Here is a 24,720-nt window from a genome sequence, read left to right as displayed (position 1 = left end):
GATACAATAGAGATGTTGAAAAATGATTTGAAAGTTACTAAATAATGGTATTATAAGAATAGCAGAGTTCAAGAGGAATTTAATTTTTTGCACATATCATAGTGTTTTGCTGCTTTGGTAAAAAGGAGAAAAGAAAAATTAGGCAAAAGGATATTTAGTCTCCTACAATATACTGAAGTGGTAAATTTCTTCTCCAAAAGGAATACTGAAAGACTTTTCCATTTAAGATCCTAAACAATATTTGGGTGCTTGCACACAGTTCTGGTGAAAATGCACTTGTATGCCTGAGGGCAGAGTGTGGCACAAACTGGCTAACTCTCCTCCACAAGTAGTTGAGGTGTTACAACTGAGTCACACCTGTAAGATGAAGTGAACAGGCAGCTGGAAAAGATTGCAATAGGTAGTGTGAGAAGTGCAGCTCCTGGCTTTCTTGTTACCTTCTCAGTGAATGACACTGCATATGAATTAGTAAGATATCTGAAGAAACTAAACTGAAGTCAGTATATTTTTATCTAGATTTTTTCATTGTTTTAAATAGAAACAATATCTTCTCTACCTCATTTCTTTTCTCAGAGCTTTTGTCTTTGCAGAGCTGTAACTAATAATTGATTTGCCACACTTAAGTATAGACCCTTTGATTCAATAGGAATTTTTATGGGGGAAAGAAGGGAAAAATGGACTAGGTGTTCTACAAATGTGAAAAAGCACCTTAGTTACTGACAGAATAAAAGGGAAACCTAAGCTTTTGAATGATTCAAATGTGTAGCTCAGTTAGCTTTACTGTTTCTGTGTTACCAGCTCCCCTTACATTACAAGTTAGCTAATTTCTCTTAAGGCCTTTCCATACATCAGGGGTAAGATGGAAACTTAAGTATGCAGGTTAGATGTTAACAGTTGGATTGTTTAGCAATCTCTCACCAAGAATCCTTTAGGAATATCTTCACTACTCCATTTGAGGGAATTAATCATACGTAAGCATCTCACCTTTGGAAAAAGAACTGAAAAACTTAGGGCACTAGTGATTCAATTGGTTTAAACTAATCTAAGCCAGGCCACTGGAGTGTTGCTGTTCTTTTCCTCCAGCTGTGTGTTCTCATTTCTTTACAACAGTGCTGCTCCCCATATGACCTCTTGATAAGCCAATCAAAGGTAAAAAATGTCAGGAAATAAAGGCTGTAGCTCTCTAGCAGCCTAAGGCAATCTAACTGCTGGCTGCTTTTTTGCTATCTCTTGCCTCTGGCCAAACCCTTTCCCTGACTCCCCTGGTCACTGGGTTGCTGAGCCATTTCAGTGCACTGACTTGGCAGAAAACTAATACAACAAAAGTGAATAGCTTTTGTGCTGATTTAATGCACTGAAATGGCTCATATTTTCCAAATTGTGTGTTGGAAGAATTGCTCAATATATGAATGTCCTGTACATCCCCCAGTTTTCTGCCTGCCCTGAGTTCTTCACAGAGACTCCACGTGGCAGATTAGCAAAACAGATGACAGACTTACTGCGGGAGTGTTTTTTCTTAAACATCCTTCTTTCCATCTTTTGTCAATCATAGAAGCATCACACAAGCAGTAAATCCATAGGGGGAAAAAGACCAGAATTAGAAAGTGAAATCATTACCTTGCAAAATCCCCAAAGCTTCTAGTAACCAATGGATTAGGGACTTTGTGATTAGGAGTTGCATTTGAGGTAGCTATCTTTCGATAAAGAGAAGAAATAGGAAAACATGATCTGAGTACAGAGTGAAGGTTTATATGCCCAGAACCAAGCCCTCCCCAGAAGCCTTCAGATGGTTATTCTTTCAAATCTGTTCTATTTCAATCCTCAATATATACTCTTTCTGACTTATACTTTTAACCTTGAACACTGTCATATGTAACTTTTTTCCTTAAATCCTGGGAAATGGAGCAACCAAGAAAACGCTACAGGTTTCTCAGTTAGAAAAAAAAGAAATAAAAAATAGAAGGGTCTAATAATGCCAGATAGTGTGCTACAGGTGTCATTAATTACAATTGCACTCCATGGCCAATTTCTGTTGACATCTCACCTCCTGTAATACAGATGTCTCTAAACTATCTCATATGATCAAGAGAGTTCCTTTCTACACAGAAAGCCTCCTTCTTTGGGGTGAACTTTAAAAGCATACAAAGATGAAAGTTACAGAATTTATCAAATGGTGAAAGAGCCATAATTTATAACAACAAGGGTCGCAATAAAGAAGCGTAATAATGGCTTGAATGAAATGAAGTGGAGAACATTAATCTTTTTGGGTGAAAGTTGTTTGAAATTTCGAGCTGTGTGAAAGAAAGAGACCTCTAATTCAATTGCCACTTTGTGCAGGTGGGGAGACACAGACGCCTCCGGTAGATGGCTGTGTGCTGTTAACAGAGAACAGTAATTGGCACCCAGCTGTTCAGATACACTGTATTGCCATCTTTCCTTTTCCTCTTTGTTCTATTAATTCTAGAAGATACTACACATTGCCCTGACTGCTACTTGTAAATATGATGTTCCTAACAGTAGCAACATTTTCTAGTCAGGTATTTAAATAATCTCTTTTAATCCAAACCCCCAAACCCTCATCTGAAAATGGCTGTATTGACTGGAGCAGGGAAGAAATATGTAAGGCCCTAAAATAGTAACAAAGGCTGAAGTTAAGCAGGTTTGTTTTTTTAATAAACATAAAACAAAACATATTTGTTTTAAAAAAGCCTAATAGGAGCAATAAAAATATCCTGTCATTCTCTGCCAATTACCATTTCAGGCTGTGATCTTGTCAGATTGCATAAGCTCCAAACTCCAGTACTGCCAGGATATGCTGGTATCTATCTCCCTTGAGTCAATGCTTTCTAATGGTTTAGGGCATAAGGCCACCCAAGGCTGTCACATGGTGCTGAGGCCCTACATTGGTCTTTAACTGTTTCAGTGCTGCCATATGCAGCCTGTAAATAATGAAGGAAAAGATCTCTTTTGTTTCACAGTGTTGTACTGGTGCGTTACCTGTGCTTTCTTGGACCTCTTAAAAAAGGATGGTATTTCAGGTGCTTCTCCAATTGCTCTAAATATGATGGTTCTTGCCAGTCAGGAATCCACTTCTAGGATGAGCAAATCTCAGTTTTACTATTACTGTTTTCTTTATTTCTGAAAAACACACAAGTAGTTTTGGGTAAAGGAGAAAATCTGCACATGCTGTTGAAGAAGATGAGTAAATGGGATATAAATGCAGTCACAGTTGGTTGCATTTTAGCTGTAAATTGAAAAGTCATTAAAGAGTTGCATGGAGTCAGAAAACTAGCTGGGTTTGGTTTTGGAGAAAATATTACAAATACTACTTGATTAATAAACTTCATGGTTCAATACTAAGTCGTGCTGCATTTTACTCAGCTGAAGAAGCCTTATGGCTAAGACATGGAAGAAGGACTTAAAAGATCTTTGTTCTGTTCCCAGATCTGTGGTAATTTATTTATATCCTAATGCTCATATTGTTTATGATTCAGAACTTTGCCTTAGCTTGCTTTCTACAGCATAGCCACTATCTTCCTTCATTTTGTCTGCTCAGACTGCAGGCTGTTTGGAATGGGGCTTTCTTATTGTATTACTGAATGCATATATCATGCCTGGCACAATCAGAGCTAATGTGGTTTGGGTACGTAGATATATATTTAATGCTACTGTTTTTTTTAAATGATTTTAAAGTGCTGCTGCTGAATTGGAGTGCTTCCAGTTAAGGCTACTCTTATGTCTGGTCATAGAGAAAATGTTTCACAATGGAAGCTATAAATTTTCATTAATAAAACCAACTCAATTTGCCAGAGGCTTCTAACTTCAGCTCCTGACACATCTTTGAAAGTAAAGCACCTTAGTTATTTGTAAAGGCTGAACTGCATAACCCATATGTGCTTGAGAAATGATGTGGGTATGCTGGATCCCAAAATAAGAAGGAGGAAAGAAAAGAAAGACAGCAGCATTTTGCCCTGAACAGACTGGATGTGAGAGAGTAATTTGAACATATTTCAACTTTCTGATGGTGCAGCTGTAGAGTACTAGGACTGTATGATAACAGAGGAAAGTTTTTCCTTATATGACTGATTCATCGTTCTCTCACCATTGTGCATGTATTTTATAAAACCCAATTGAAGAAAATCCAGTTTGATTGCTAATACAGGCATTGCCACAATTTTAGCATAAAACCTTTAGCTTTCTTTCAGGCTAGTCTCTGTTTAGTGCAGATACAAAAAGTAATGGAACTGTGGATCTAGGTGGCAAGTTAACTATTTTAAAAACTAATTTCTGATACAGATCTCTCTTCATTTGACTGACACTCTGTAGCACTTTCTAATTTCCCACTTCTTTTTAAATGCTATTTTAGATCAGGATCAGAGCAGTGAGCTGTTTGAATTCTGATTTTGCTCATTACATAAAGTTTAACTTCTAGAGCAGCTCTGAGATGCACAGAGCAGAGAGTCCAAAGGAAAATACCTGCTTTGTGGCTAAAACGTCTCTGACATTTATTAAATCTAGTCTTGTGATAGACTGGAGGTAGATCTGAACTTTGTGCCTCAGAATACTGATCACAGTTCTGCTTTTTGTGTTTGTCTTACTCCTTTGTGTTCCCTAAGTGAGCAGTTGATGGTGTTATGGTCACATTGTTTTCTTAGCTAAAATTTATATTGCTTCCTGAAGATGAACTTTGCTGGCATTAACTTAAGATATGATGCCTGCTATTAGAGGAGGAAACAAATAAACATAATGTGACCAAGGGATTTTAGATCTTGCTAGTCAAAGTTTCAATCTCTGCAGTGAATAATGAATAGGACATCTCAATCTCTTTAAGTAACATTAATTTATACTCATGAACAGGACAGAAGCTACAGAAGGCTGGTAAGAACTTGCTTTGGGAAGGCTCCTCGGGATAAGAACCTTCTTCATGATCGTAACTGTGAGGCTTACTGTTACTTTTATTCAACATTCCAGAAAACCTTTATTGCCAAGGCTGGATGTGGAGCACTTTAGGTACTAGTAGTGGAAAAGTGGAATGTGATCAACTACAACATGTACTGCTATTAGGGACCATAGGAAGCAGAGATGAAATTAGGGCTGATAACAAATCGTAAGAAATGAAAAATCCTCAGATATTTTCCTGCATAGGTTTCTGTGGTACATGTTTTGTATTAAATCCTGTATTAAGCTTGAGCCAGTGTGCTCCTCCCTTCATTTTCCCTCTGTTGTCTCAGCTGCTCATCTGACACTACCATAAGTGGATTCATCTGGCTGAGTGAGGAGAAAAGTAACCCCTGAAAAAAGCCCTCAGTATTTTCCTTCTGGTTTTGAGAGCTGAATCAACTCACTGAGGGTCAAATGAGTGGCAGAGTCAGTGCAAGGCTGAGAACATGTAATTGGAAGAGGAGCTTTTTCTCTCCATGAGAAATTACAAAGCACTTCAGTTGCAGAGCTAGATTTGTTATGAAATCAAAAATCTAAGTGCAATCCTTTTGATTTTTAGTAAGCCTCTCCCTCTCACAAATTAGAAACCTTTTGAATTTTCCTGTATGTATTCTTTTAAAAACATGTCAAATATTAATTAGTTGGGATTTTACATTTTTCTTCTCTGTTGTTAGGAGACCATCAATACATAAATCTAATCTTCGTGAATCATGCAAGCTGGCAAGCACCGCTTCTGTATTTGCTTCAGTTTGAGCAAGCAGCATTCCATAGGTGGCACTTAACAATATTCTTAACTGTAGCATATGCTTCGTTTTGCTGATTTGAGTGGTTTTACTTAGGAATGGAATGGACAGAATTTGACCCTTGATAACACAAAAAATGAGGCACCTGCAGAAATGCTGTGTTCTAATTTTTACGGTTCTCATTCTGCTTAGCTGGTCAGGCCTGTTAATGACGTGTCTGATTTTCATGTCACTGTCTACACACACACACTTGTCTTTCTCCTTTGACTGTGGTAGTTTCCTGCTATACTGCAGAGTTTGATGAGAATTCAGCTGCTGTGAGGAACATGTGGCACCAACACTGTGCTGTGACTCAGCAGCTGGCAGGTAGCCTGACACATTTGCTGAGTAAGCTGTTATTCCTGAGTTGAATGGGTTATATTTTGTTGGGCAAATTAATACAGCAATATGATTGTGGCTTTTGGACACATTTCTCCTACCTGTCATTTATCTGCTGTTTTAGTACCAGCCACCTGAGAATCTCACATAAACCTGTTTCTCTGAGGTGTTTCTGATCGATACGCTGAATTATAAAGGACAAAGAAATAACCTGATGTTATGGGGTTTGTTCTATTATGATAATAGGAAACAGGAACTATGCCTTTATAGAAGTAGCAGCTTTTGCTGGACTGAATTTTTGTCTCTCACAATTCCCAGACCTTTCAGTATTAAATAGAGCGAAATTTATTTTGTACTACTTGCAGAAACACTGTGTTATAATATAGGAAATAAAATACAGATGTTACAAGGTTCTACATTTTCTGTTTACCCTGATGCATTCAATTTTAATTTGAATTTTGACATGTTTTAACAAGGCATGGGAATATATTTAAAAAAGCTCAGTCTGCTGCTACCTCTGCATTGGCAAAGAAACTTATGAAACGCAACCTAGGAATCTTTATTTTAATATAGATCTGAGTATACAGTTCATTGCTGTCATCAAGACACTCAGTTATAGCTTGACTTAAATGTCAGGAAATATTATTCAGGTGTGGAATACACCAAAGATCACAGCTAACGGGTCTGTCGAATCTTAATTAACAAGGAACCATGTAAAACTCAGAACTAAGGAAACAACCCTGACATTCTCTGCTCGGCTCTGGGCATTTGTTGCTGACTTTGATCTCCAGTGGTAATCTCCAAAGAGCTCTGATTTTGGCTCACTTAAAACTTGGCTTTACTTTCAAACATTGCCTGGTCAGTCATTATTACCAAATAAGTGGAGGGACTACAACCTCATAAAAGGCACTTTATTTCCCATTATGAGACTTAGAGATTAAGTAACAACATTACATAAACCAAGGCTTGTTTCTTCTCTGCAGTTCCATTTACTCAGTGTTAAATATATTGTGTGCGTTGAAACTGTAGCCTGTATTTTTAACAATCAGCAGGTTTATGTTTAGGAAATAGCACAATATTTTTAAAAGATACAATCAACAAATAGTTGTGAAATGGACTAATGCAGCATCCTTTGCTTGAGGTAAGACCACAGTTCACATCATAGTTAATGGGCTCATCTGGCAGCTTTTTCTTCTAGCTCTTCTTCTTTGATATTTGTTCTTGGCAGGATTATTTCTAATTAGATTGTTCCTGTTCCTAATCTTAGAAGGGACACACACAGGGAGTGAACAAGCACACTTTGTAGCTCATGCATCTGAACTGCAGCTAATAAAGGGCAGGCTCTCGCTGAAACCAGAGCTAATATTACCTTTTGAAGAAGTCCATTGTCACCACTAATTACACAATTTCCTTTTATTATATGAGGATGCTATGGGAGAGATCTGTGAAAGACTCTGCCTCAAACTTCACATTATTGGGACATTCATTATGGTAAAGTTTATGAATTTATGGTATGACCTTGAAAAATATTTGAGGCACTCAGAACTCTGTGATGAGTTCAGCTTTTATTTGAGACAGACACATTCAGTGTTATCACATGGTTACATGAAGTTTTATGGGCACCATATCACCCGTGTAATAACAAATTATTGGGATACTGGAATCTCTTTCTTTCTTCTGACACTTCCAGAACAAAGTATTATGAAAACCAAGGCTGAAATCTTATATCAGACAAGATAGAAAATACACTCATGTTGGTATTTAAACACAAAGCAACTCTAAATCTATTTTTTCATTTCTATCTTGAATAAGTAAAACCATTACTGGTGTTTTCTAGGCAGGTATCTACCTAAATCAATGAATTAGAATACAGGTTTGCATGAAGTGCTGCAGAAAATGTGCCCCAGGGAACCTTCCTGAATATGTACATGACGTCCTTGTTGGTATGCATTCTGTTGAAGTGTTACATTCTGCTAGGACAAACATGATAAACACTCATGGCATGATGAAAGTGATGCTTGGGGAGGATGAGGCCAACTTACAGAGTTGGTTTGTTAACATTTGGGTTGGCTGTAGCATACAAACCTTGTTTTTGTTACTGAAGTTTATGTAGGAATAAGTGTGGGAGATCTGGGTCAGTACTGAATTGGTGTTTTTATGCAGAATGGAGCTGATACAAATTTGTAATTTTCAGTCTGTAGGAAGTTCTGAATGCCGTGGTTTGTTTTCAGCTCAGGATAGGAAGCAATGCACTTTCAAAAGCAAGTCCTGAATGCAGCTTTGTTTAAACTGGCACACTGATGGCAAAAATTGCCTATAATAGCACAACATAATTTTTCCAATGGCTGCTTTGCTATGTAAGACTTTATTATGGTGCATTCTGGACACCTTCAGGTATGTCCTCTGTCCTTTGGGAAACAAAGTAATGACATTGTCACAAAATACACAGAGTATTATGAATACTGTTAATTTTACTTCTAAGGTTTGGTAACATGGTTGCAAATAGTCCTTTTACCTTGGACTCGCTTTCCACATTTTGAAGTGTAGACTCCATTTGATGGTCAAATTGATTTATTTCCATTACCATTTTTTTTTTTCAGTGTTTGCAGGAGGAATATGCAGGAGTGTAACACCTGCATCATGATCCCACTCTGGTACGTCTGCTTTAAAAGGGAAACAAAATAGACCTTGTCCCAGAACTCAGATCTGTTTGGGAAGTTGTGCTGCGGCATCATTGACAGAGAACAGTCAGTCACACTGTTCCTGTTACAGTTTCACTGGATTTACAGTTTATCAGTTTGGGGCCAGCTTTGTGCCTGCAAAACCTGCTGAAAACTGCTGCCCAGTGGTGTTTCTCTGATCCATTGTCCTGTGCAGTTCTTCAGTAAAGTGGATGTCCTTGAAGCCCTTGTGGTTTGAATAACTGTGAAGGAGCAAGCAGAAATAAGTACTAATGATTTGCATTTCACTCAGCTGAGAGCAAACACAGACTGGATACTCTAAAGGCCTCTAGAGAAGTGTTAATGTAGCTGTTAATGACTTACAGAAAGCTTTGTTAATTGTTTTCCATTTAATTGATTCAGGAGATTCTGAAAGAAGGTAAGAAATCACAGTCTGTGTTTGCACACACAAATAGATATGGCAGGAGCAGATGACTTAAGAGGATGAAGGAAGGATGAGCAACAGGAGGATACCACGTGTGTTCTCCAACTCTTTAGAGTTTGAATACATTTTCAGCCAAATAAAGACTCTGAAACTTATTTATACTAATCAGTGCATGGATTTTTGTGATGAGATTCCAGCTAATGGCAGTCCATGTCACTGCACTGAAATCGATAGCATCTGCCTTGGGACAGATCTTCAGATCAACTCAACCAGTCCAATTGCACTAATGTTTCTAGAACCAGCAGTTGCATCAGCATCAGAGTGGCCCATCTGTGTGGCTCTATGAACCAGCTGTTGTCTGTGCACTTCCTTTTCACAATGACAACAAACTGATTTAGTGCTTTGAAAAGACCCACATCAGTCTGTGAGACTGCATCTTAGGAACCACAAGCAGTGAGTTGGCCAGCAGACCAGATACAATTATGTATGTAATATTGGGTTGGCTGTGCTACATATTAAAGAAATATATAGCATGGACTTCAGTAGGTTTTATTTTGTTGGCCTTTTTTCTGTTTGAGGCTTGTACAGTTTGAATAACAGTTTTGACAGAAGAAATTTGATTATAAACCAGAGAGAGGTAGTTATAGGCCAAAAATAGGTGGTAAAAGAGACCTCTTTGCTTAGATTATGGGTTCCACTGGTTAAAAAAGATTCTTGATCTTGTAGTCTTGAACTTCTGTTTATCTGGATCAGACTTCTTGTGCTTACATACAGTAAAAGGTTTGTATATGGTCTTATTTTTAAAGAAAATAATTCTTGACTGCTTCCTATGTGATGGGATAATGTGGGTTATTATAATGGTGAGAAATAGAAACAAGAAGAAAAAAGAAGATGGATGTGCTGACTTGTATGAGTTTTTTGTTGCTAAGGCAATGATTCACATTATTTTCTATGACATTTTTATCAGTAAACATTTAAAATTCTTTAACAGCTCATTCTGTGACACTATACAGTAACTACTGTATTTCCTCTGGCAGTCACTGTGAATTCAGCTGTGCATTAATCCACCTGTACTCAATACGTTTGAATGAGAGCACAGTACTGCATGCATGGTGATTTTCCCCAACATGTTGGCACATTCATTCACTGATATGTGTCTCAGCCTCTCACAGGGTGCTGTAAGAATAAATGTCTATGCAATATTGATGGACATTCAGCAGTTGTCATGATGATCATAGAAATATAAAATTATCTACCTTGTGAACTTAAGGAAGAATTGATGCTCAGCACTGTTTATCGTACATACACGTTAGGATGGAAGAGTCAGAGTATCTCGACCATCTGCTTGTGCTAGAACTCAAGCTTTGAAAATAAGATTAGTGAGAAGTTTCTCAGTGACTGTTTTTAATGCTAAGATGAGTTTTCAATATTTTTTTGGTGACTATTGGTTATCTTCTAATTCTCATTGATAAATTTTAGGAAAATGGAAATACCATTTGTTCTACTGGTGTGCAGGAAGTGTGATTTGGCATATCCAAGTGGCTTTTAGGTGGTAGATGCTTATAAATAATTACGCAAGAGTTAACTTAATTTTACTTTATTTAAGCAACAGTGTAAGATGTAAATACTTTGTCAGCTGGCTTCCAAGGAAGAGGAGATGTAGGGATGTAATATGTTACATTCATAAACCTGTGGAAACATGGTTTTTCATTGCAGATTTTGTTTTCCTACTATTTCATATCTTAATCTTTTAATGTCTTTTGTGTATTCTGTCTGTATTTATAGAAGAGGTCATTCACTTTAGTCTGTGACTGCCAACTCTTCCCTTTAAGAATAGATTATTGACCATTTTCTAGTGCCTTCAGTATTATAAAACATTTCTTTAAGTTTGCTCTTGTGGAATTAAAGAATTAAAAAATCATTTTAGTAGGGCTGGCTAAAGTCTGTAAGTCACATATTATTTTAGCTTTTTATCTTATTGAATTCAGGAGGTGAAAGTGACAGTAATGAAAAGTCAGAAAGGGAAGAAGTGGATCAATATATTGCTAAATTCTTATTGAAATTCTCATGCTTAGACTGTTCAGGGTGGTTTTATTTCTGCTTAACATTTGCTGAGTAAAAGTCATTGCCCCAGAGATGCAAGATTTATTGACACACAGAGATGAAAATGATTAGCTAAAAGGTTTCTGCACAAAGAGAATTAGAATCAGCTGAAACACTACAGGGTGGCTCATGTACAGGAGTCTGAGCTTTTTGAAATAAGTTATTAATGGTCAAAACTATAAGCTGAGCTTGTCAGTATTATACCAATTGTTCATTCTTTGCTTTCTTTGCAGGAGACCTGACATTCTGGAAAAAGCATTTCATTTCATTTATATGTCTTTATATTTATATATTCTATAGACAAACACTTGGCTTGTTAGAGTTCCTAAGGGCATTATTGTATTTTCAACAATTTCTTTTCTAATTTAGTACATGTTTGTTTATTTGCAGATTGCAGCTTTCCAAGAACTGACTTTATGGAACTTTACTTTGGTGCGACAGAGTTAAACCTCTGTGGCTCTATATTCTGATTCGTCAGGAATCATCCTCATTCATTTTCCATTTTAGTTCATAATCCACAAACTAGGAGTATTGGTAAACCCTGTTTAGCTTTTCAGACATCTGGAAGGTGTTAGCATGATTTGGCTTACAGTGCTTCTGAGTCTGCAGGAAGTACTGGGCAGAACTCTGGCTTTTTGGCCCACTGAAGAGCAGGTTGTGTCTTCAGACTTCTCTTGATTTTGGACAGGCAGAGTGTAGCAATGCCTGCAGTTTAATTGACAGCTCAAGTGGAGATACTTGTGGTTCAGTGCTCTCAGAAGTCAAATATAGGGAAAAAATTGTTTTCTAACTGAGTGGCATTCAAAAGAACTTTCTGGTCTCACTAATGCTGCTTACAGTTCATGTCACTACACTTTAGTGGTAAACTCCAGTAGGCAACACCTTTGATTCCTTCATCCAGTGGCTGAATGGACAGTCATCCTCATACATGGTCCTGAAGAAAATCTGTGGTAGTCTGTAAGAACACACTGTTCCCACCCCTAAGTGGCACAAAGGCTGCAAAGGGGCTTCTGGTTGCAGAGGATGGGATAAGAACAGAAGGTACTCAAAGCTGTGTTAGGGTTCTGGTGGTCCTCAGAATCTGAACTGGGTTTCAGGAAGGAGATGTTTTGCTGCTCAGCTTCTTGTGATCAAAGGATGGGGCTTTATGTGTCTCGCTGTTTCTCCTTATTGAATCTGGAATGTTCTAAGCAAAACTTGCTAAATAAAGAAGATTGAATACAACTCACAATTCAGAGAAAATGAGATAACAGATTATAGAACACCAGACAAACATGGAAGTATTGAATAATTATGTAGATTGTTGCAGGAAATGTTGTATGAAATGTAATTGCAGGTTTCATGCACATTTTAAAGCTCTCTTAGCAGGTTTTATTTTCAAATAGGAATGATTAAATACAATTTTTCAATATTTTCACATGATTAATGTAACAGGCTGATTTTTCTTTGAGTACGTCATAAATACCATCCACATTGGTGTGCTAATATATGGAGAATTTTATTGCTGCAGCGCTTTATGAAATTATTCTTTGGGAAATTATAGATAGTCAATGAATAATTCAAGGGAAAGAATAAACCAAAATCTAATAAATTCTGTGTATGACTGAACTTTGACATTATTCCAGTAATGTGTATATACAAACCGTGCTGTTATTCTGGAAACATAATTCAAATAGAGCTTGATTTTAATGAGAAAAGATGTTTTCACACTTGTCTGAGAAGAAAAGTGACAATTATTAACTAATAGATAACCTGAATACCCATCATCCTTTCTTCTGTTTCCAGAGAAGTAAAGAGCAAAAGATCTAAAAGATAAATTGTTGAGGAAATACTGTTTTTATGCCAGGGATTCGAATTATTACAACAATTTCTGGGAGTTTGAAAACACTCCTGTAAATCAGAAAATGAAAACCCTTAAGGAAAGCCATGTCTTACAGGACTGTAACAACACTGCTGTGCTAGGCACAAAGAAATAGAAACAGACATGGCAGCAAGTGCGGAATGGCCCAGCTGGATTGGGAGAAAGGAGTAGTATGAATCCTAAAAGCAGCCATATGCTTTCCTCCCTTTGCTACTGTGGAGAAAGTAAAGGGGTGAGGCAGAGGTGGTTACCTCTGGCAATGGGAAGAATGGTGTGGTTTAGACTGAGCTGGGAAAAACTGGGGCAAGTAATGAGAGAGACTGGGGAGGCATCGTACTTGTGTTTATTTTGTGTACAGCCAAACACTTAGTGTCCTCTTTATTCTAAATTACTGGGCTATGTAAAGTAGTTCATAAGCTCTAATGCATGGTGTAGACTGGTGTGAGAGTCCCTGTCACTAACATATTGTACAGCTCCTTACAGGAGGGGTGGATAACTAGAAGGGGCATAGAAGTGTACAGCCAAAATCTTAGGAGTAGCTTTCACACCCTTTTGCAATCTTACAGTCATAAAGGAAAAGGGAGCAGGGCAAGAGAGGGGCATTTCCTCCTCCTGAGGGTTAAAGCCCTATTAGCACCAGACTCCTGCTTTAAGCTGCCCTCAGGGTTTTGAGCTTCCTGCTGCCTACCTGCACAAGTGTGCGCCTAGTTTAGTATGAAGGAGACACGAGTGCCTGTAGTATCTTCATGTTATGCAAGATTTGACTTTGAAGACAGATATAGGGGAAAAGCTTCATCATTTCAATAGTCCTTGAGCCTGGGAAAACGACAGTCAAAATTAAGCCCCCCTTGTATTCCAAACAGCTACACCAGCTTCAGGCTCTCCATGTTTATATAAAGTCCTGGGGCTCCCCTCCCAACATTTTCCTACACGCATATCCCATTTTTCTGTTTTGTTTGATAAATAACATGGCACCACTCCTTCAGTGGCTGTAAATTGAGTAACATCATTGATTTTAGTAGGAGTAAATGAATTGATTCCAAGTGGTGAGCTCTTGATTAATGTCAGTGGTCCCAGGGAGGTTTATGTCAGCTGGAGGTAGCTCCACTGATTTTGGTGGAGCTGCCCAGCTTCCTCAGTGTGAGAGCTCCTACTCTGATTTCTTTCTACTTTGGTAAAAAAGAAATGGATCACAGGACAGAATTAAGAAAAAAACAAATAATTATGAGTTTGATATGTTGATGACTGTCATGGAATTCCCTTAACATGAATGCATCTTTAGGTTTAAAACTGAGTCTCCTGTTTCCTGTAGATTCCAGCTCTTCAGTTTGTCCCTAACTTTAAGTAAATGAACAACATGACTGAAGCTGTTAGACAGTGACACAGTACTGTAGAAATAATGTAACTGAGTGTTGGATCAAGCCTTTTCCTGTTTGTGTTTCCTTTCATTAGGAAAGGAGAAAATAAGGGAATGCTGAAAAATCAGGTAAGTGTTCTCATTTGTCTGGAAAAATCGTGAGCACTTCTTTGAATTGCCTCCTGGTTTGGTAGGAAACTAACATTTTTGTTTGTAGTTTAAGCTCATGACTGATCACAGTTTCACAGTACGGGAATTTGTAATCTGTGGGGATTGATGGGCACTGATTTCTGTTCTTCCCCCTGCTCAGTCTGGGAATCTGCATGTTGATGTATTTCTTTTGAATTAATGTTTATTTCAATATGCTGAGGGAATTGGTATTATTATGAAAGGGCCTGGTATATATGTAAATGAAATGTAGTGGAGTAGAAGAAAGGAACTAATTTGCTGTTGGAATTCAAGGATAAGTTACCTTGGCTGAAGCTTCTAGGTAAATATTATTTCATATATCAGACCTGCTTCCTCCTGCCTTAAATGAATTCTGGTATTGTAAATTTGTGTAAGGGAAATTGATTTGGAACACCAACATTAGTTTAATCACGGTCACTTTATATGTTACTCGAATATTTTCAGTTACAAGAAGTGTAACATGAGTCCACCTTATTTTTAAGGAATCTGGGGAAACCGTTGTTCTCCTTGTCAGAGTGTGATGGGGAGATGTTTTAAGACTTCTCTCTGCAACAAAACGTGGGTTACACTCCAGTGGCATTTCTCAGAGTAAAAGTGAATATTGAGAAAAAGACTTCAATATTTATTAGGTGTCTCTCTTAAAGTGTTTAAATGGGCCTTTGAAATGATGTTGGGTTGTGAGAAGTGGCTGATTACTGTAAACTCTAGTGAGCCTTGATGGGTCAGATAAAACAGAGTTCCTGTTGTCTGCTGAAGATCCAGGTTTTAAAGTGGAACTACTTTTTATTTCACTTTATTTTGCTTGCAAGGATTTTACTTTGATAAATTGCTTAGAAATGTGGTGTTAGGAGACTTGGCTCTTCAGTTATTATATAGGGAATGTGCATCTTTTTCATTTGAGGAAGACTTGTTTTTATGTGAATTCCTTCGGTACTTGCAGTATATACAACACACAGTGGGATCAGTTATCAAAAAGGTGACTTTCTAATGCAAGTTAAAGACTGAAATGATGAATTCCACATCTGTTAAATAGACTTAATTTCTGGTGACATTATAAACTGAAAAGGGCAACAAGCTCCTTTTTCATCACATGCAGATCTCTCCAAAACAGATTACAATTTAGAATGTGTTTAGAATTGAAGGTAAAACATTCCTCAGTCACTGCTGAATGCTCTAAAGAATGCAAGTTACCTGTCAGGGGAATACTTGCTGACTCTTTAGGATACATTTTGGCTCTTGAAAGAGTTAGAAAGATGGGGTCTTGAAGCAGGTAACTGGTATCAGTAACTTTCCGTGGGAACATGAAGTATATTACCTGCCAGAAGTTAGTTTCATATTCTGATATGTTAATCCACTGCATGGTTGAAGGGTATGAAGATGAAACCCAACTATTAATCATACTTGAGCATTGAAGGATGCAGTCAAATTCTGGTCTCATGGTGAACTGTGGAATTGTTGCTGGTGTAGAATTCGAAGGAAGCGTTGACAAGGCAGAACTGGCTCCAATACCTTTTATATATCTGTGTCCAAGGTGTAAGGAAAAAAATTGCAGAATCAAGTTTGCAGTGCAGCCTTCTTTCAGGGATGCTGCAAAATGGAATACCTGCAGGTTTGATACCTTCTGTAGTAATGACTTTGAAACAGGCCTTCCTAGTGCCGTATGATTTCTTTTCATGGAAATGTGCCCATCTGCTTCACAGATACTTGTTTTAGTCCATTTCCCTCCCAAACCCTTTTCTGTCTTCAAGAAAGTGATCTTAAAGTTACTGTTTCTACTTTTATGATAAGTCTGTTATAGAACACACCTCATCTTTTCCTTCATTGCTTATATGAGATATAAAAGGTGTATCCTTTATATGAGATATATTCCATTAAATATGGCAGTTAAAATGAATTTGGAAGATAGTTTTCATAACTGATGGTTATTACATGAATTTATAAACTATAATCCACATGCTACTAGTTAAAATACTTTGTCATGTGCAGACTTCCAAGTCTTCGGCTTAGTGATATTTTCGAAGAGATTAGGATTGTTTAAAAGCTTTCTAGCAAAAAATACAGTTCTGGAATAGGCTTAGGCCATTTGTTTATCTTGTGGTTTAAATAATCTGCACAAACTCCGTTCTTCAGAAAAGGTTTTTCTTTTCCAAAAGGAAACTGTTTTACATAAGAGATCTAGAATCTGAACCACTGAGAATGAACAAGGTGGCATCTGTGAAACAAGCATGCGTCCTCCTCAATGCGTGCATCTCAAGTGTTACTGTTGCTCTGAACTTGGGGATACACAGGTCAGGAAAACATGGTCATAAAGGCAGTAGACAATTACCTTTCCAGAGCTGCATAGCTGAGAAGTATAACAAGAACTTGCAGAATAAATGTGCTTTTCAATACATTTCTACTAAATAAAAATACTCTATAAAGTCAGGGCTAGGAAGAGGATAGAAAGAAGAGCTCTACTTAGGGTAGCTGACTTGTTTCCAAGCATGGTTATTTTGCCCTTCTCCCACTTCATCTCAGCAATTTGCTTCTGAGTTATAATTCCACATCCTCACAATTCCTTTGTAAATAGCATTCCTGGTTAGCATTCAATAAAGGACAATTTGTCCTTGACAGGCTCTTCTCAGTGGCAAACAATGATAGGACAAGGGGCAATGGGTACAAACTGGAACACAAGAGGTTCCACTTACACTTGAGAAGAAATTTCTTCTCAGTGAGGGTGACAGAACACTGGAACAGGCTGCCCAGGGAGGTTGTGGAGTTTCCTTCTCTGGAGACATTCAAAACCCGCCTGGACACGTTCCTGTGTAACCTTATCTAGGTGTTCCTGCTCTGGCAGGGAGATTGGACTAGATGATCTTTTGAGGTCCCTTCCAATCCCTAACATACTGTAATACTGTGATACTGTGTGATATGTAGGTAAGGGCTCAATCATGGTCCTGGCATTGCTCTGATAGAAAAATGACTTCAAGCTGCTCTGTAGATTGCAGCAAACCCATCCCAACAGTCTAAAAACAAAGATTCAGCAAAACTCTAATATAACTTAGAGGAATGTGCTGAGATCTTTGTGCCTTTTGAGAGTGAGGATGTCATCGATGGGGGAAGCTGAGGGCTCTGGTATTACCATGATCATAGATTTTCCCTAGGAAATGATTTCTTCCTTGTATTTTTTTATTCTCCTGAGGATATTAATTCTGCCTTTCACCCTATATGTGTGCCTCATAGCTTTTAATTAAAACCCGTTTCTCAGAATGGAAGGGAAATTATAAAATTTAAATGAAATGCTTATTTTTATGAAATATTTATCATACATTTTTCACTGTCATTTTGGGACAGCAGGTGCTTGAAGGGCTTCTGTTTGCTTTGAGTTTTCAGTGGAAGTTTGATGTTATTTGATGTAAATAGCTTCTGGCAAGCTGAGGGAATGGCTGGGTCATGCCAAAGGTAGTCATCCAGAGGACAGTTTCTTTGAGAAGTGCTGTCAGGCTTGTTTCCCATGCATACAATCATTTAATAGGCAAGATGGTATCACTCTTGCTTAATGCAATGGATTTTACCTTAAAGAAGCAACAAAGAATCTTGCAGTATTTGACATTTAAAACTGAGAGAAGAGTAATGCAGTTGCCTTATGTCTGTGTTATTACCACCAGGTGTCTAAGACCCAAACATTATAGCAACAGGTTTTTTGCTCAGTTCTAATAATTCTGTTTCAACAGCACATTGCTGAGCAGGAGCTCATGTCCTTCTGTTCAGGTGCACTTTTTAGAGTCCTGAAGACTGAGAAAGTCTCTTTTCCGTTTCCTGAGCAGGCTGGTAACATTGCAGGCAGTTAGGACTTTATGGCCTGTTTTAAGTGCACACTAAATCATGTGTCTAGGAGGAGCAAGAAGGGTTTATATGCACAACACAATGAGGCAGATGATTAAAGAGAGTCTCTTTCAGGGCCAGCTGATGGAAAGACTCTTCTCCTGCAACCAGCCTCACATCTTGACTCTGTCCTAACGGTTTGTGAGTAGAAGTACCTTTACACTCTTTGTCCTGGATTTTGGCATAAAAAAACCCTCCAAAATCATTAGTGTTAAAACTGACCAAGCCAGAGAATTTGTGTCCATATTGTACTGGATTACAAGTGATATCTTTTGAGTTGGTGCAACCAATGGAGGTGCACTAGCACTCTGTTGTACATGGGGACTGCAGTATGGATTTGTAGTAACTTATCCTCAGAGCTGATGATGTAAAATGTCACGATTTCCAAAACATGTTGTTTATAAGCAAGCTTACAAGTGAGCTCTGGTGTGTGATACGCTCTCTCCTTCATACAGGTCTAGCTGCTTGGTTGTCAAAGCACTGATTCTGTCATATTTGTCTTTGCTGCTGCTTAGGCCCTGTCAAGCCTTCTGTCATCAAAGCAGCCTCAGCCTCTCTTGCAGTTGCTCTCAATAATATCAAACAGTAGTGCAGGGGGCAGCTCAGTAAAGAATGGAATGTTTTTATGTTCAGTGAGAAGGAGCCCCATGGAGCATTTAGCCAAAGTGACTTCAAAATGAGAAATTACAGTACTCATCTTTTAACCAGAAAAGGGCTTGCTGCTCTGATCAGGTGTGAACGAATGGGAGAGATGCTTCTGTGGGACCAAAGCAAAGGTGAGGCATGCATTGTCTAAGGCATTTTCTCCTTTGAGAGCATCGGCTGTCCTCTAATTCAGGAGAAAGTGTAGAGCTCTGGGTTCTTATTTAGTTCTCACTTTGGAAAATACTCATCCAAGCCTATGCCAGAACAGAAATCTTCAGCCGTGGGATTGCTCTCAAATCTCGTACAATGCACTGCTTCTTTTTCTCATCATATCAAGGCAGTGCAAACGTCAATGCCATTTAATGAACTGTGATGCCAGCTCGTTGGTTCCAGGCAATAACATTTTACTTATCTGTACTATACAAAGATTAATATTAGCATGGTCACTTCATCTGATTATTATTTTTTAAGCTGTCCCAATTTTTTGGACGTTGTATGAATAAATTGTATTTGTTCTTCTTCTTCCCCTTGTAAGCACAGTTTCCTAATATTAAATCTTCCAACATCCTGCATCCTTTCTGTCAGGGTGTGCTGTTGCTGAGCAACACCAGATTTGCTCTTTAAAATTATCCAGGTTTCTTTAGCCAGCTTTGTGAGTTAGTGCAGCAGGGAAGCGGTAATATATGTTTTAATGCTTTAAAATTATATGTATTTTTTGTTTATTTATTAACATTTCTTGTATTTGGGCCATCATACATGGGCATGTGGCTATACATTTTAAAATAATACAGTTTCACGTCAGTTTTTAGTTCTGCTGTGGGGTTTTTTGTCATTATATAACTGTACTTGTAGAACATACATTAAGTCCTTATACATAGGTGCAAGAAGAGAGAAAAATTAGAAGATACATCTCCTTAGGAAAGTTCTTACTAGAAGGATTTTTAATTGAGGGTTTTTTTTTCCCCTAAAGCTAAAGTATTTCTGCTTTCTGAACGAGTGAGTGTGGATTCTTCATAGTTGGATCTTTAAGATGGCTCACCCTTCTGCTGAACCCTGCTGACCTTCCACTGTCCAGGTATCATAAAAGTTGTCAAAATGTTTCTTTTTGACCTCATAACTGAGTGTTGGAGGAATTATTTTCATGTAGATCAAGTGCTATTTCAACATAGGCTGCAATTTTAAACCTTGACCACAGGATCGTGTAATTCCCAAATGTTTTATTCTTCAGTGTCCATTTTTAATGACAAGAGCAAAAATCCTTCCTTGTAACACTCAGTTTATTGAACTGATGCAATGAATGATACAGCCATTACTAGCAGGTGATAAATGGTGTGTGTGAGGTTTGCACATATGGTCACGAGGACTCCCCTGACCCCTTAATTCAGTAAAGATAGATCTGAACTTGGAGATTCTGAGCTAACAATATGGAGGCATCTGCAGCTTCCCCAGACTTGCACTTCTCTACAGAATGAAGCATATGCAAAAAAAGGGAAGTCTAAACTGGACCAAAGCTGTTATAGGATTTGGCTTTGCAGATCTGGTGTTGCAGCACTGTGGCAGAGATAGTCAGAGGAAGCATTTTCTTTGGATGGAACTGGAGCAAGATGGGAGTAATTTTAATGGCAGTAGTTGCTTATTTTGATAGAACCAATGATTGCTGACTATTTGAAAACTACTTTTAATATATATGAGGTCATGGATTATGCTCTGTTATTGAATCTTTTGCTTTGATTCAGGATCCTGTTGATTTGTATGGGAGCAAACAAGGGCTCTTTCTGGCTGTTAAAAGGACTTTTCTGTTGTTCACCACAGTTTGCAGTAGATGAGATTCTGATGATGGGTTAAATCCAGCTGACCAATTGCATTTTTTCACTTACTTAATTGGGAAAGAGATATATGTGTGGCAATCAAGGTTAATGGTTTCTGTGCTGTTCATTTCCTAAGTGTGAAGATGACAAGGTTATATCTTACAGTGTCATTAGAATCGAATAACGTCGTCGGTCTATTTTCTTAGGGATCAGCTTTTTGTTGCTTGCTTTGGTCACGTTGTTTGCAATGCACCCCATTTTGTTGGGAAAGCAGCTGGGAATCCTCACACTGAAGAAAACGGGAAGTTAATTTAATGCAAACATCTCAACAAGCCATCTGGTGAGACTACACCAAACCTGCCAAGCCTCCTGCACCAGGAGGCACACGGCCTGGCTCTCTCCTTGTGCCATGTTTCTTCTAGTTTTGTATCTCAACCAACACCAATGCCTCTTCATGGCTCTGTGAGACAGATTGGATCTGATTGACCTGACTCAGGACTTGCATCTGGCTGTGGGGATGCAGAGCAGGAGAGAGGCTGAAGTCTTGCTTACACAGTGGAAGCCCAGGCTCTGAAGAACCCTAGCAAAAACAACAAACCTCAGCTATAGCAGATGGCTGTGAGTGCCTTCCTTCTCCCATTGCACACCTGAACACAGGGGAACACTTTGAGAAAGATGAGTCTTGAGCAGTCTGCAGTGTTTGCACATTGCTTGAGAGCTGTTTACCAGGAGCTGAGTCTGTTTGAAGCATGTTCTTCCCTGTGTTCAGCAGAAAACGGTGTTAGCATGCATTCAGACTGTGAGTACAAGGAGGTGAGAGGACAAACCAGTGGCAGTAAGCTTGGAAATGGAGCTGCAATTTCAGGCACAGAAAGGAAGCCTTATACTTACTTTTAGTTGATTTTCAGCTCTCTTCCACTAAACAGAGCAATATCTGCAGCCTCAACACTTCACCCTCAGCAGCATATGTCCCCTGTTCTCCATTGCTGGTGCCTGTAGAGCTACACAGTGAGTTGGATCAGGGAGCTAATTTGACCAGAAATAAATATCTGGGGGGCTGTTGCTGGGTTAGTTTGCAGTTACATCAGTTCCCTTATCGGACTCAGCGTGCAACCCTGGGAGAGCTCAAACCATCATTAGAAAGGCAATGAGAAGCACTAGTTTCATAGAAAGGGAATTTAGGAGTACCCCATTTCACTGGCAGACTGGATTTATGCTGGATTAAAGCAGCTGTGTAACCATGGCCACAGATCTCATAGGATAGCTAAAGGGTTTTACAGGTGCTCTCTTTGCTTTCCTGCAAAGCTTGTAAATACCTGCTTTGCAGAGGAATAGTGCTGCAGGAGCCTTGTGTATGAACTTCTGGAGGTTTATGGGACTTTTTCATTCTGTGTATGATAAAAGAAGAGGGAGTTCTGGGAAGATATCTTTGCATAAACCAACGGTATAGCCACCAGCTGCATGTGGAAGTGGGAGAATCTTGCCTACTCTCCATCTCAGCTTCCTTCTTGCTGACTCTCTTGTGTGCTCAAGTCAATATATCAATTAGAGATCAGTTTTGAATTAAAAGGAGATAATAGTCAACCCCCAGAAGGTAGAATGAAGGAAGTGCTTGAATGCACATGCAGGACATAAAGAGCTAGAAGAAATGCTTTGTCAGTCATTGCAGAGGGGGCAAAGAAGACAAGCACAGCCAATAATGATTCAAAAATGTTTATTACCACGTTTTTAAAGCTGTGAGGTCTTGAAAATATTGACTGTGATTCTATGACTCAAACAATGATTCCACCGAAGAGAAACAAAAGGCAATTACTTAGGAGTTAATAAATCCAAGAAGACAAAAACAGTATCAGGGGAAAGTGCTAAAATGATGTGCAAAGGATGAAAGAGTATTCTAAGTCCAGATGTTTCTTGATGAATTTATGGGAAATGAATCTGCTTCTGAATAACACTTTGAAAGCTCTCCAAGGAGAAAAAATGCATTCTTAAATCCTATAATTCTAATATGGAGAAGTCTTTTCACTAATCAGGTCTCAGTAGGATGTCCTCAAATGAAATTTTGTATTTCTCTTTAAAAACCTGATTTCCAGCAAGGCTTGTAAAAAGAATTGGCTGTGCTTAGGTTGCTGCTGTACTGACACCTCAGCTTATGGCACTAACAAGTAGTTATGTACTTGGTTCACTGTGGTCTGCTTGTTCACGTCTCCACTCCCTTTGTGTGTATGAGATTAAGGTCTCTCTGTTTTGTTTCTGTTTTGTTTAAGAGATATTGTTTTGATTGTGTATTGCTACCCACACTGTGTGGCTGGGTCCTAACCCTTGGCTAAGAATCCTCTGTAGTGTCACGGCAAGGATAATGTTATTCAAATACCACTCAACTTTGCCATGCTTCAGACTCTTCTCACCTCTAACCTGTGCCCATCACAGTGAATCTCTGTTGCCATTTCAAGGCTAAATTGGGCTGCTCTGGGCTCCTGACCTTCACTGTCCCAATTTATCAAATGGAGTGACAGTAATTCCATTAAGTGGAACAGCTAGTTGGAGAAGTAGGCTAAAAAGTGGACCATAAAGACCCAAAAAGCATTAAAACAAATGAAAATAACTCAATGTTTATTACTGAAAAAAATATCTAAGATGTTTTTGAATTGATATCTTTGTAAGATATAAACCATAAGCAAATGTTTTGCTGAATCATAGCATGAAAGGGGAAAAAAATAACAGTATAAATCCATGTGGTGAATCCAAGAAGTGACACTGGTCATGTTCCTCAGGGTGAAAGACAAAGTTTAGTATACTCTCTAGGTTCTAAAACAGTGTTTACAAGCCAACTTGTATTTACTTTCCTTCTTATTAGCATACAGAGTCCTGAAGAAAGACCATGGCCAGTTAATAGCAATGTAGTAACTGGAAGGGTTAACTGGGAATGGAGGAAAAAGTGTTTTGTTAAACAAGGCTGCTGTTCTTTACTCATTTGTTAGAGGGATTATGAAGTGTATTATTATCGTGATGGTTATTTGTATGTATTGATGCACAGGCTTCAGCAGGTCAGACGAGTAGGTCACTAGTTTTGCCCGGTGTATTTCAAGTCTTATGAAATCAAACTGCATCCACTCACCTGGCTGATCTTATGCTTAACTTAGATTACAAAACATTCAAGAAAACATTTTTTTTTCCCCAATGACATGAAAACGAAGCTACCAGAAGTCATGAGCAATGAAGGAATTTTTAATGATATGCTTGATATTTCAGAATCTCTAATTTCAGTTTCTGAAAGTCACAAGTAGCTGCGAATGCTGCACATCATTATCTAAAACAAACACTTCATGATTTCCCCAAACACATCCTGGAAATAATGATCAGTTGCTGCCTACAGAAGATAACAAACAACAAATATTGTACTGTAGAAAGAATGACATTTTGCACGGAAGCGCTTACCCTGTGCCTCTTCTAATTTGCACATTATTCAGGTTGTATCTAAAAGAATATTTATTTATACACCAAAAGTTAAACTCATTATAAAGTGCCACCACACAGACAACTCAATGCATATTTACTTTCCAAAATCTCATTAAGCTCAGGTGCTTGTTGTACATTTCCTTTCTTAATAATGAAGCACATATGGACTCTCTGCCAACACTGAACAAGGATGCTTTTAAAGCAAGGTGTACTATTCTTACAGGGGAAAACTGCTAGGACAATGTATTCTGGCTCCCCTTCTGTTTTTCA

At 38.3% G+C, this 24,720-nt stretch overlaps 1 long non-coding RNA gene across 1 annotated transcript; it reads left to right on the top strand.

Moving 5' to 3' along the window:
- The first annotated feature begins 8,140 nt into the window (after positions 1-8,140).
- LOC133211552 (uncharacterized) lies at positions 8,141-12,878 on the top strand. Its single transcript, XR_009725226.1, has 4 exons — positions 8,141-8,456; positions 8,663-8,716; positions 10,647-10,719; positions 11,661-12,878. It is a non-coding gene; the product is annotated as an uncharacterized LOC133211552 (long non-coding RNA).
- Positions 12,879-24,720: the final 11,842 nt, after the last annotated feature.

This window comes from Neopsephotus bourkii, unplaced genomic scaffold (assembly GCF_033783945.1).
Source record: "Neopsephotus bourkii isolate Nb327-2 ecotype Australia unplaced genomic scaffold, CSIRO-AGI_Nbou_v1 NB_620, whole genome shotgun sequence".
In the NCBI taxonomy this organism is placed as follows: domain Eukaryota; kingdom Metazoa; phylum Chordata; class Aves; order Psittaciformes; family Psittacidae; genus Neopsephotus; species Neopsephotus bourkii.
The sequence above is the reverse complement of the archived record's forward strand: the minus strand, read 5'-3'. Positions and strand labels throughout refer to the sequence as shown.